The 12116-nt window shown below is 40.9% G+C and overlaps 1 protein-coding gene across 1 annotated transcript in view; it reads right to left on the bottom strand.

Annotated features, from left to right (window-relative positions):
- Window positions 1-12116, bottom strand: part of CNTNAP2 (contactin associated protein 2) — a 1915008-nt gene that overhangs the window by 174883 nt on the left and 1728009 nt on the right. The gene's annotated exons all lie outside the window — the stretch shown is intronic.

Here is a 12116-nt window from a genome sequence, read left to right as displayed (position 1 = left end):
CATACAAAAGAAAAGGAGGAATAACCAGAAAAGGAAGTAAACAAAATGGAGGCAAGCAATATGACAGAAAAAGAATTCAGAACAATGGTCATTGAAAAGGATGGAAGACAAATTCAACAACATGTGTAAGAACGAAGAGGAAATGAAGAAGAACCAAGAAAAAATGAAAATAATATTATGTTGCTGCAAAAAGAACTCAATAGAAAGCATCAACAGTAGACTAGAAGAAGTGGAGGACTGCATCAGGGAGCTAGTAGACAAGGTAGGAAAAAATACCCAAGCAGAGCAGCATCTATAAAAAAAAAACTTAAAAAACAGGAGGAGAGCCTAAGGCAGTGGTCGGCAAACTCATTAGTCAACAGAGCCAAATCAACAGTACAATGATTGAAATTTCTTTTGAGAGCCAAATTTTTTAAACTTAAACTTGTTCTAATGCCACTTCTTCAAAATAGACTCACCCAGGCCGTGGTATTTTGTGGAAGAGCCACACTCAAGGGGCCAAAGAGCCGCATGTGGCTCACAAGCCACAGTTTGCCGACCACTGGCCTAAGGGGACTTTGGGACAACATGAAAGGAAACAACATCCGCATAATAGGGGTGCCAGAAGGAGAGAAAGCTGAGCAAGGAATAAAAAACCTGTTTGAAGAAATATGACAGAAAACTTCCCTGACATAGGGAAGAAAAAACTCACACGAATCCAAGAAGCTCACAGAGTCCCAAACAAGATGAATCCCGAAAGACTGACACTGAGACACATTATAATTAAGTTGGCAAACACCAATGACAAAGTAAGAATCTTAAAGGCTGCCAGAGAGAGACAGAAAGTTACCTACAAAGGATCTCCCATCAGACTATTGACTGATTTCTCAACAGAAATACATCAGGCCAGAAGGGAATGGAATGAAATATACAACATCATGCAAAGGAAGGGTCTGAATCCAAGAATACTGTACCCAGCAAGGCTATCAATCATAAATGAGGGGGAAATCAGGAGCTTCACAGACAAAAAAGGACTACGGGAATTTATTACCACCAAACAAGCAATGCAAGAAATGCTAAAGGGTCTGCTGTAAAAAAAAGAAATAGGAAGTGAAGAAGGAACACAGGAGTAAAGAATAAAAATGGCGACAAATAAGTACCTATCAATAATAACATTAAATGTAAATGGATTAAATGCCCCAATCAAAATACATAGGGTAGCTGAGTGGATAAGAAAACACGACCCATATATCTGCTGTCTACAGGAAACCACCTCAGAACAAAGGACTCACACAGACTTATGGTGAAGGAATGGAAAAAGGTTTTTCAGGCGAATGGAATTGAAAAAAAAAGCTGGGGTAGCAATACTTATATTTGACAAATTAGACCTCAAAGTGAAGGTCATAACAAGAGATAAGGAAAGCCACTTCATAATACCAAAGGGAGAAATTCAACAAGAAGATATAACTCTGGTAAACACATACGCACCCAATATAGGAGCACCCAAATATATAAAAAAACTTCTGAAGGATATCAAGGGAGAGATTGACAGCAACACAGTCATAGTAGAGGACTTCAATATCCCACTAACACCACTGGATAAATCCTCTAAACAAAAAATCAGCAAAGAAACATCAATCCTAAATGACTCACTAGATCAGATGGAATTAATTAACATCTTCAGAACACTTAATCCCAAAGCCACAGAATATACATTCTTCTCAAGTACACATGGGTCATTTAAAAAGATAGACCACATATTGGGACACAGGCAAAGTCTCTTCAAATTCAAGAAGATAGAAATCATATCAAATATCTTCTCAGATCACAATGACATAAAACTAGAAAACAACTACAATAAAAACAATAAAAAAAGCAAACAGCTAGAGGCTAAATAGCATGCTATTAAACAATGATTGGGTTACCAAAGAGATCAAAGAGGAAATAAAAACATCATGGCAAAAAATGACAATGAAAATACAACAATCCAAAATCTATGGGACACAGTGAAAGCAGTCTTGAGAGGGAAGTTCACAGCTCTACAGGTCTATCTCAAAAAACAAGAAAAAATGGTAATAAATTATCTAATCCTACATCTCAAAGAGTTAGAAGGAGAGCAACAAGAAAAGCCCAGTGTAAGCAGAAGGAAGGAAATAATAAAGGTCAGAGTGGAGATAACCACATAGAGAAAAAAAAAACACAATACAAAAGATCAACAAAACCAAGAGCCGGTTCTTTGAAAGGATAAACAATATTGATGAACCTCTAGTCAGGCTCACCAAGAAGCAAAGAGAGAGGACCCAAATAAACAAAATCAGAAATGAAAGAAGTGAAGTAATAACGGATCCACAGAAATGCAAAGGTTGTTAAAAAAATACTATGAACAACTCTATTCCAATAAAATGGACAACCTAGATGAAATGGATATATTCTTAGAAAAATAAAAGCTCCCAAAACTCAATCAAGAAGAATAAAAAACCCTGAATAGGCTGATAACAACTGAAGAAATTGAAGCAGTGATCAAAAATCTTCCAGCAAATAAAAGCCCTGGTCCAGACGGCTTTACAGGGGAGTTCTACCAAGCATACAAAGAAGAACTAAAACCTATCCTCCTCAGACTATTCCAAAAAATTCAAGAGGAAGGCACACTCCCAAGCTCTTTCTATGAAGCCAGCATTACCCTAATCCCAAAACCAGATAAAGATACCACAAAAAAAGAGAACTACAGGCCAATATCCTTGATGAACATAGATGCTAAAATCCTCCACAAAATTCTAGCAAATTGGATTCAGCATTACATTAGAAAGACCATACACCATGACCAAGTTGGATTTATTCTGGGGATGCAAGGATGGTACAATATCCATAAATCAATAAATTTGATACATCACATAAAGAAACTGAGAGACAAAAATCACATAATCATATCAATCGATGCAGAAAAAGCATTTGACAAAATCCATCACCCTTTCTTGATAAAAACTCTCAGCAAAGTGGGAATAGAGGGATCATAACTCAACATAATAAAAGCCTTATATGACAAACCTACAGCCAACATCATACTCAATGGGCAAAAACTAAACTCATTTCCCCTAAGAAAAGAAACAAGACAGGGATGCTCAGTTTCACCACTCCTGTTTGATATAGTACTGGAAGTGCTAGCCATAGCAATCAGACAAGAAGAAGAAATAAAAGGCATCCAAATTGGAAAAGAAGAAGTACCATGTCACAGATGACATAATACTATACATAGAAAATCCCAGACTCCATAAGAAAAACTACTAGACCTAATAAATGAATATGGCAATGCAGCAGAATACAAAATTAACACCCAGAAATCTATGGCCTTTTTATACACCAATAATGAACTCACATGAAGAGAAGTGAAAAAAACAACAATAATCCCATTTACCATTGCACCAAAAAAATTAAGATACCTAGGAATAAACTTAACTAAGGACGTAAAAGACCTGTACTCAGAAAACTACAGGACATTGAAAAAAGAGATAGAAGAAGACATAAACAAATGGAAGAACATACCATGTTCATGGATTGGTAGAATCAACATCATTAAAATGTCCATACTACACAAAGCAATCTACAGATTCAATTGAATCCCCATTAAAATACCAACGGTATATTTCAAAGATCTAGAACAAACTCTCCAAAAATTCATCTGGAATAAAAAAAGACCCCGAATAGCCACAGCAATCCTGAGAAAGAAGAACGAAGTTGGAGGGATCACAATACCAGATATCAAGCTATATTACCAAGCCACGGTTCTCAAAACTGCTTGGTACTGGCACAGGAACAGACATATAGACCAATGGAACAGAACAGAGAACCCAAAAATCGACCCAAGCCATTATGTTCAATTAATATTTGACAAAGGAGGCAAGAGCATAGAATGGAGTCAAAACAGTCTTTTCAATAAATGGTGCTGGGAGGGAGGATCCAAGATGGCGGCGTAGGTAAACACCTAAACTGCTGCCTCACACAACAATTTCAAAACTACAACTAAAAGACAAAACGTCTATCACCCAGAACCACCGGAAAGCTGGCTGAGTAGAAGTTCTACAACTAGAAGGAAAGAGCAAACAGCATTGAGGGGTGCACAAGCGCTGAAAAGCTGAGGTACGGAGACACGCGAATCGGGCTGGCGACGGGTGATTGGGAGCGCTGCTGTTTTCAACCCGAAGGGAGATAAGCTCCCGATTACTCCAAACTCTAGTTTCTGGGGAGACGCGGGGGACCCAAACCCCTACGGGGAGAAGCTGGACTGTCTGCCGTGGGGTCGGAAAGTGAGGGAGGCTTGCTTGCAGGGCTGTGCGCAGGAACAATTGTTTATTGTGCTGGGGCGCGGGACGCAGGGACACGGTCTGAGACGCAGAGCCGCAGAGCCGGCTTACTGGCAGCCATCGCTGTTTGCCACGCCCTAGCCTAGCCACGCCCTAGCCTAGTCACGCCCTGAGACTCTGCCCTGCACAATCTAGGAACCCACCCAAGCTCCAAGTAGCGGCTTTAGCATATGAATGGCGTGCCCTATCGAAGCTTAACCTAGCAAACTTTCAGCCCGGGTCAGACAGCTCCAAAACCTCCAAACCCCAAGCAAAGAGGAGAAAACTGTAGTTCTCACTGTACCTCCTCCTGGGTGGCCTCAGACAGTAGCTGACCTGCACCCCATTGGAGATCCAGAAGCCAGGGTACCTAGTGGTCAGTGTGAGACACCAGATTTCAACTCCTCACATCCATAAGTGACACATTCAAGAGGCAGACTCAGTGAGCACCAAAGCCCCAATGAAACAAGTCCTGCACCATAAGCGTGTCTCCAGCACAGCAGTTCTTCCATTATAGACACAGCGGGTCCTCACAGCCAATTGGCCTGGAGGTCAATTCCTCCCAGTGTACCAACAGCAATCAAGGCTTAACTACACCAAGACTTTGCACTCAGCCCACAAAGGGGTGTACCAAAGGCGTCCACCTCAGGTGATTGGCGAGGCTGAGCTACTGGCCCCTATAGGTCACCTACCACACAAAGCCACTCCATCAACACAGGGAAGCAGCAAAATGCGGAGACAAAGAAACATGTCACGAATGAGAGAAATGGAGGAAAGCAAACTAATGAACGACATAGAGTTCAGAACCACATTTATAAGGTTACTCAAGAATCTTCTAAAAACCGCCGTGAAACTTGATGAGACCTCCGAGGAGCTTAGTGAGACCTTCAAGGACCTTAATGAGAATGCCAAAAAAATGGAAAAGGACCAGTCAGAAATTAAGCATACACTGTCTGAAATAAAGAATATACAGAAACTCAACTGTAGACCAACGTACCCCAAGAATCAAACCAAAGATCTGAAATATGAGGAAACAAAAAACACCCAACCAGAAAAACAAAAAGAAAAAATCCAAAAATATGAAGCTAGTGTAAGGAGCCTCTGGGACAACTTTAAGCGTACCAACATCAGAATTTTTGGGGTGCCAGAAGAAGAGAAAGAGCAAAATATTGAAAACCTATTAGAAGAAATAATGACAGAAAACTTTCCCTACCTGGTGAAAGAAATAGACTTACAAGTTCAGGAAGCACACAGAACCCCATACAAGAGGAATCCAAAGAGGACCACACCAAGACACATCATAATTAAAATGCCAAGGGCAAAAGACAAAGAGAGAATCTTGAAAGCTGCAAGAGAAAAACGGTTAGTTACCTACAAGGGAGCACCCATACGACTGTCAGCTGATTTCTCGGCAGAAACTATGCAGGCCAGAAGGGAGTGGCAAGAAATATTCAAAGTGATGAACAACAAGAACCTACAACCAAGATTACTCTACCCAGCAAAGCTATCATTCAGAGTTGAAGGTCAGATAAAGAGCTTCACAGACAAGAAAAAGCTAAAGGAGTTCATCACCACCAAACCAGGATTGCATGAAATGCTGAAGGGTGTTCTTTAAGAAGAGGAGGAAGAAGAAAAAGGTAAAGACAAAAATTATGAACAACAAAATGACATCAAATACATACCTACCAACAAGTGAATCTAAAAATCAAGTGAATAAAAAATCTGAAGAACAGAATGGACTGGTGAATATAATAGAATCAGGGACATAGAAAGGGAGTGGACTGACAATTCTCAGGGGGGAGGGGGTGTGAGGGGTGCGCAAAGAGACTGGACAAAAAGCTTACACCTATGGATGAAGACAGTGGCGGGGGGTAAGGGCATGGGGTGGGGTGGGGAATCAGGTGGAGGGGAGCTATGGGGGGGAAAAAAAGAGGAACACCTGTAATAATCTGAACAATAAAGATTTATTAAAAAAAAATGGTGCTGGGAAATTTGGTCAGATACATGCAAAAAATGAAATTAGATCACCAACTTACACCATACACAAAAATACACTCAAAATGGCTAAAGGACTTAAATGTAAGACAGGAAACCATAAATATCCTACAAGACTCCATAGGCAGCAAAATAGCAGGCATACGTTGTAGCAATATCTTTATAGACACAGCTCCTAGGGCAATGGAGACTAACAAGAAAATAAACAAATGGGACTACATCAAAATAAAAAGCTTCTGCACAGCAAAATAAACCATCAACAAAACAACAAGAAAGCCCATTGCATGGGAGGACATGTTTGCCCATGATATTTCCGAAAAGGGTTTAATCTGAAAAATTTACAGAGAACTCATACAACTTAACAAAAGGAAGATAAACGATCCAATCAAAAAATGGGCAAAGGATCTAAAAAGAGGACATACAGAAGCCCAGAGACATATGAAAACTTGCTCAAAGTCACTAATCATCTGAGAGATGCAAATCAAAACATCAATGAGATACCATCTCACACCTGTCAGAATGGCTATCATCAACAAATCAACAAATGATAAGTGCTGGCCAGGATGTGGAGAAAAAGGAACCCTCCTGCACTGCTGGAGGGAATGCAGAGTGGTGCAGCCACTGTGGAAGACAGTATGGAGTTTCCTCCAAAAGTTAAAAATGGAACTTCCATTTGACCCAGTGATCCCACTTCTAGGAATATATCCCAAGAAACCAGAAACACCAATGAGAAAGGATATATGCACTCCTATGTTTATAGCAGCACAATTTAAAATAGCTAAGATTTGGAAACAGCCTAAGTGCCCATCAGCAGATGAGTGGATTAAAAGACTGGTACATCTACCCAATGTAATACTATGCCGCAATAAAAAAGAAGGAACTTTTACCATTCGCAGCAGCATGGATGGAACTGGAGAGCATTATGCTAAGCGAAATAAGCCAGTCGGAGAAAGATAAATATCACATGATTTCACTCATAAGTGGGATATAATGATCAACATAAATTGATGAACAAGAATAGATCCAGAGACAAAGGGTAGGGGAGGGGGGATTAGAGAGCAACCAAAGTACTTTTATGCATGCATATATGCATATTAGCATAACCCATGGACACAGACACTGGGTCATTGGGGGCTTGCCCGGGGTGGGAATGGCTGGGGAGGGGGGTCAATTGGGGAAAAAGAAGACATATGTAAAACTTTAGACAATAAAAAAAAAGAAAGCAGTCTAGACTGCTCTCTCACATCAGAAGAATTTCTTTGGTCAGACCCTTCATGCCCCTCGTTCCAGTCCTCACATTATATATTTGTAGTAAAAGGTCTTCTCTATTGTTAACACAAAATCATGGCTATGGTATGTGGATGTGTCATAAAATACAAAGAAATAGCTTATTATCTGTGACCTATTGTTAGAAAGAACCAATTCAACTCTGGCTCTGTTTTTCTGTGGAGTGTGTGTGTGTTTACTCAGCCACACAGAGAGAGCCCCGGGAAGAAAGGCAAAGGTAGAAGGGAAAATTATTCAGAGCTTTTGGGACTTAGTCCTATACTCAGCCTTCATGGTGGTATGTATGGTATAGAAAGAGAGACAAATGTGTAGGATATATTGGCCTCTTTCCATGGAATCACTAATGTGCCATTACACACAGGACCACCACCAAGGGAAGGGTGCCATGTAGACGGGATAAAGTGCTCATGGGCAATGTGGATGGTGGTGAACAGACCTGCTTTTGGTGCAGCTGAAAATGTGAGAGATTTAAAAGTAAAATACCCTGAACATGTGAGAGATTTAAAAGTAAAATACCCTGAACAATTCATTATTTTGCTTCCTTTTATATTCATGAAAGAAATGTATAGAGTTTTAGCTGAAATCATGAAGGTAATATGTGAGAAAAGATAGCATTATTTTTGTAAACTTCACATTATTTACAGTTGATTGTTTCAAGGCTTTCTGAGGCGGTTGGGGGAAAAGTCACTGCCAGTTGAGTCTGTGATCACATGTCATCTTGTCCCTGAGCATCTCAGCTTTAGGGTCCACTAAGCCTTCAGCAAGGAAAGAGTGTGGAACTGATCAGCTTTAGGTGAGGTGCTTTTATTTATATCCCTGGAGTTGGGGATTCTGAAGGTGCATGGATGTCCCTGAGTTCTGAAGGTGCATGGATGTCCTGAGTTCTGAAGGTGCATGGATGTCCCTGAGTTCTGAAAGTGCATGCAGGTTCCTGAGTTCTTAGGTTGCATGATGTCCCTGAGTTCTGAGGTTGCATGGATGTCCCTGAGTTCTGAGGTTGCATGGATGTCCCTGAGTTCTTAGGACACATGGATGTCCCTGAGTTCTGAAGGTGCATGGATGTCCTTGAGTTCTTAAACACACAGGGATTGGAACCCAGAGTTGACATCCACCAAGTCTTCCCGAAGACATTTTCCGTCTTTAATGGAGATGAAGGTGAAAGGTAAGAGAAGCTCTCTAGGTGTCAGACACATCCGAATCTGGAGCAGGCTGCCCCATGTGCTCTCGAGTCCTCTATCAAGCACAACTTGGCTCCCACCCAGAGACCGTGTCATGAAAAGTACGTGATCTTGGTGTGTACATGGTAGAGAAAACACCAGGCTTGGAATCAGGGCCTTAGGGTTCCAATTCCAATCTGTCATTGACCAGCCATGTGTCTTCAGATAATAACCTTTTAGAAGTCTCAGTTCCTTCATTTTCAAAAATCAGAGTACTAACACCTACATCTCAAAATTGCTGTGATGAATAAATAAGGTAAGCTATTGTGAATATACTTAGTTTAGTGTCTGGCATTAAAGGAGGTGTTCAGTAAAATGTCATTTCAACCATGAGATACTTTGATTTTCTGACAAAAAGAGCTTCACAAATCCTTAATAATTCAAGAGTAATTGAAGAATTGTTGAAATAAGTAACCCAATGACATTTGAATGTTAGGGCAAAAGCTGAAAGTCTGAACAATGACAAATTCATTTAGGAATAGAAATAAAACTGCTTGAAATATTCCTTGCTATTTTTAAAGACGTTATGAAGTATGGTAATAACCACATGTGGCTTATGATTCTGTAGGCACTTTACAAAGTCACATGAGATAACATTTTCCCTTATTTAACAGGAGGGGGGGGCTATAAACTTGTTTGAAATTTACAACTTGGTCTACTGTTTTAATTTGATTTGTTGGACTTCATTTATATTTTTAACTAAATTTACAAGATTCCATTTATTAAGAAATTATAAAAGGCAACAGGTTAAAACAGACCTACTTAAAAGGGATTTAAATTAGATTACTTCAATTAGTAAAGTTTTAGAAAGAATTTTACTTAAAACCTTATTAATCTCTGATTCTAAAAACTAAGAAGTGACTGGCACTGGATTTGTGCAAATATTTGGGTTACGTTCAGATTAAAGAAGAGAAATACCTGAACTCATCAATGGGAACTGGAGTTGTCATCCTTAATGTGCGGGTGGGAGGGGAAGAGAGACCATTATCCACTTGAAGAAAGGGGAAAATTATAGATGAGGTTTCTAGAAGAGAGCAGTCACTTTTTATTTCTTGAAACTCTGTAAGTATTCAAGGAACCAATATGATTTTCTAAAGACCTCAATAATAACCCCATGAGGATGCTTCCAACTCCACCCTGACTTAATGTCAAGGGTGCTTTCTGCATAAATGGTGTTCCATAAATGGTGTTCTGGGCCAAAAGATTCATGGTGTTTCCATGACACAGAATGGATTTAATCAGGGCCACAGTGTTCACCTGCTGGACTAACTATGATCGCACCAGCAGGCCACAAAATAGTGTAGCTCTGAGGTCTGCAGGCTAGGCTGAACTTTGAATCATTGAGCTTCCAGACAATGCATGTCAGTGCTATACAGAGATGTGGGCAAGTGCTCATGTAAGTAGGGGGCAGGCAGAGCTCTCCGCTCTCAGTTATGGCAACACTACCAATGTGGATAGAAAAGTTCTGAGCACTGTTCCTGGTAGCTTTGAAAAATATTTTTGGTTTCTAGAAAGAGAGGGAGGGAGAGGGAGAGAAAGAAAGAAACATCAATGTGAGAGCAAAACATCAATTGGCTGCCTCCTGAATGCCCCCCACTGGGGATCAAGCCCTCAACCCAGGCATGTGCTCTGACTGGGAATCGAAGAGGCAACCCTTTGGTGCATGGGACAATGCCCAACCAACTGAGCCAGACCATCCAGGGTTCCTGGTAGCTTTTGAATGGCAACATACTGTGCTTTGCAGGACTCTCACTAAAGAGATCCTCTACTCCAGGACAAAAGACTCAGAGAGGAAGGAAGAGGGAGAGAGAGATAGAAACATCAATGATAAGAGTTGATCTGCTGCCTCCTGCGTGCCCCCTACTGGGGATCAAGCCCACAACCCAGGCATGTGCCCTTGACCAGAATCGAACCCAGGACCCTTTAGTCCCCAGGCCAACCCTCTATCCACTGAGCCAAACCAGCCAGGGCATTTTCTCACAGTTTGCTTCTGTGTGTGTGTGTGGTATAAACAAATCAGGCTGTGTGTGGTGTCAGGACCTGCTTTATTCACTTAGCTAAATATTGTGAACATTAACTCCACATTCAGAGGCACAGACTTGTGCTATCAAAGGAAGGCCTGCCAAGGACTTTCATGAGCTCTTTTGTTGGTGGGTGACTATGGCTGCTCTTTCTAGAAGCCAAGCTATTTGCTGCAGCCCCACTGTAAGGGTGTGGTCCTAGAAGCTGCTATGTAAACACCAGGATACTTGAGAGGTGGGGCCCAGAATAGAGGGGTACGTGGCTAGAGGTTTGAGAGGGACGATCCCTGTCCATGAGCGAGCTTGCCTTACTAATGCAGACAACACTTTCCCAGGAGGCTGCAAGATTCCTCTGACCAGCAACACCATCATTCTCCCAAGTCAAGAAGAAACTTGTCTGGACTCAGAAGCATGCCCACAAATACTTTCCAAATATGTTCTGCTGTTTTTTATTTTAAATTTTTTTTGGCTCTAGCCACTAATTGAGTCAAATGTAAACTCCTCCAGCTAAACAGACACTAAGAATATTTAGGTGTCTTTTGTTAAACCCTTTGAAAAAAGGTCCAAGGACACCCACAGGCTTCATTTGACTTTATCTCCAATATGGGCAAAGCTGCCTTTCTTATTTGTGAATATTGCCTATTAACCCCAGAGGTTTTGTATGTACTACCACGTATAACCTAACTCTCCAAAAATAAGGGGCCTGCAATTTTCTTTAAATGGGTACTCATGAGTGAAATCTCTCAGGCATTAGCGCTCACTTGACTGCATTCAGACATCACTTTGGCAATGGAATGACTGCATTAAATTAGCATCAAGCACAACGGATAGTAATTGCAAGACTGTCATTTCTACAATTGCAAAATTAATGTGTTCTGCAAACCTGTTCCATTGTGTGCCACAGGAAAATCATGGAACCATGTGGTCCTGAGCAAAAAGACGCCCTGGAGTCACCCCATTAATGTGGAGTGGCATTATTCAGCAGTGGTGTTCCTTCCCGCCTCAGCTGTCGTCTCGTGCTCATTCTTCAAGCACTGTTTGACCTCATCTGTATGCTCATATGACAGCACTACCAGACAGTAGCCTGGATGTATAGAGAATGTTGTGGAATAATTCCTCCTTCTGGGTGGCATCATGTGTGAATAATGCCTGTATGTATTTCCAAGAGTATGGATAGGCTGCTTATGTAAAGCTTCTTATGAAGAGACATACCAACCATGTGCAGAAAATGTTACCCAAAGGCTGCACATTCATTTAGAAAGAAAAGAGAGATTCACATG

The sequence above is a fragment of the Plecotus auritus genome, assembly GCF_963455305.1.
Source record: "Plecotus auritus genome assembly, chromosome: 4".
Classification (NCBI taxonomy): Eukaryota; Metazoa; Chordata; class Mammalia; order Chiroptera; family Vespertilionidae; genus Plecotus; species Plecotus auritus.
Note: the sequence above shows the minus strand (reverse complement) of the source record. Positions and strands in the feature narration are given on the sequence as shown.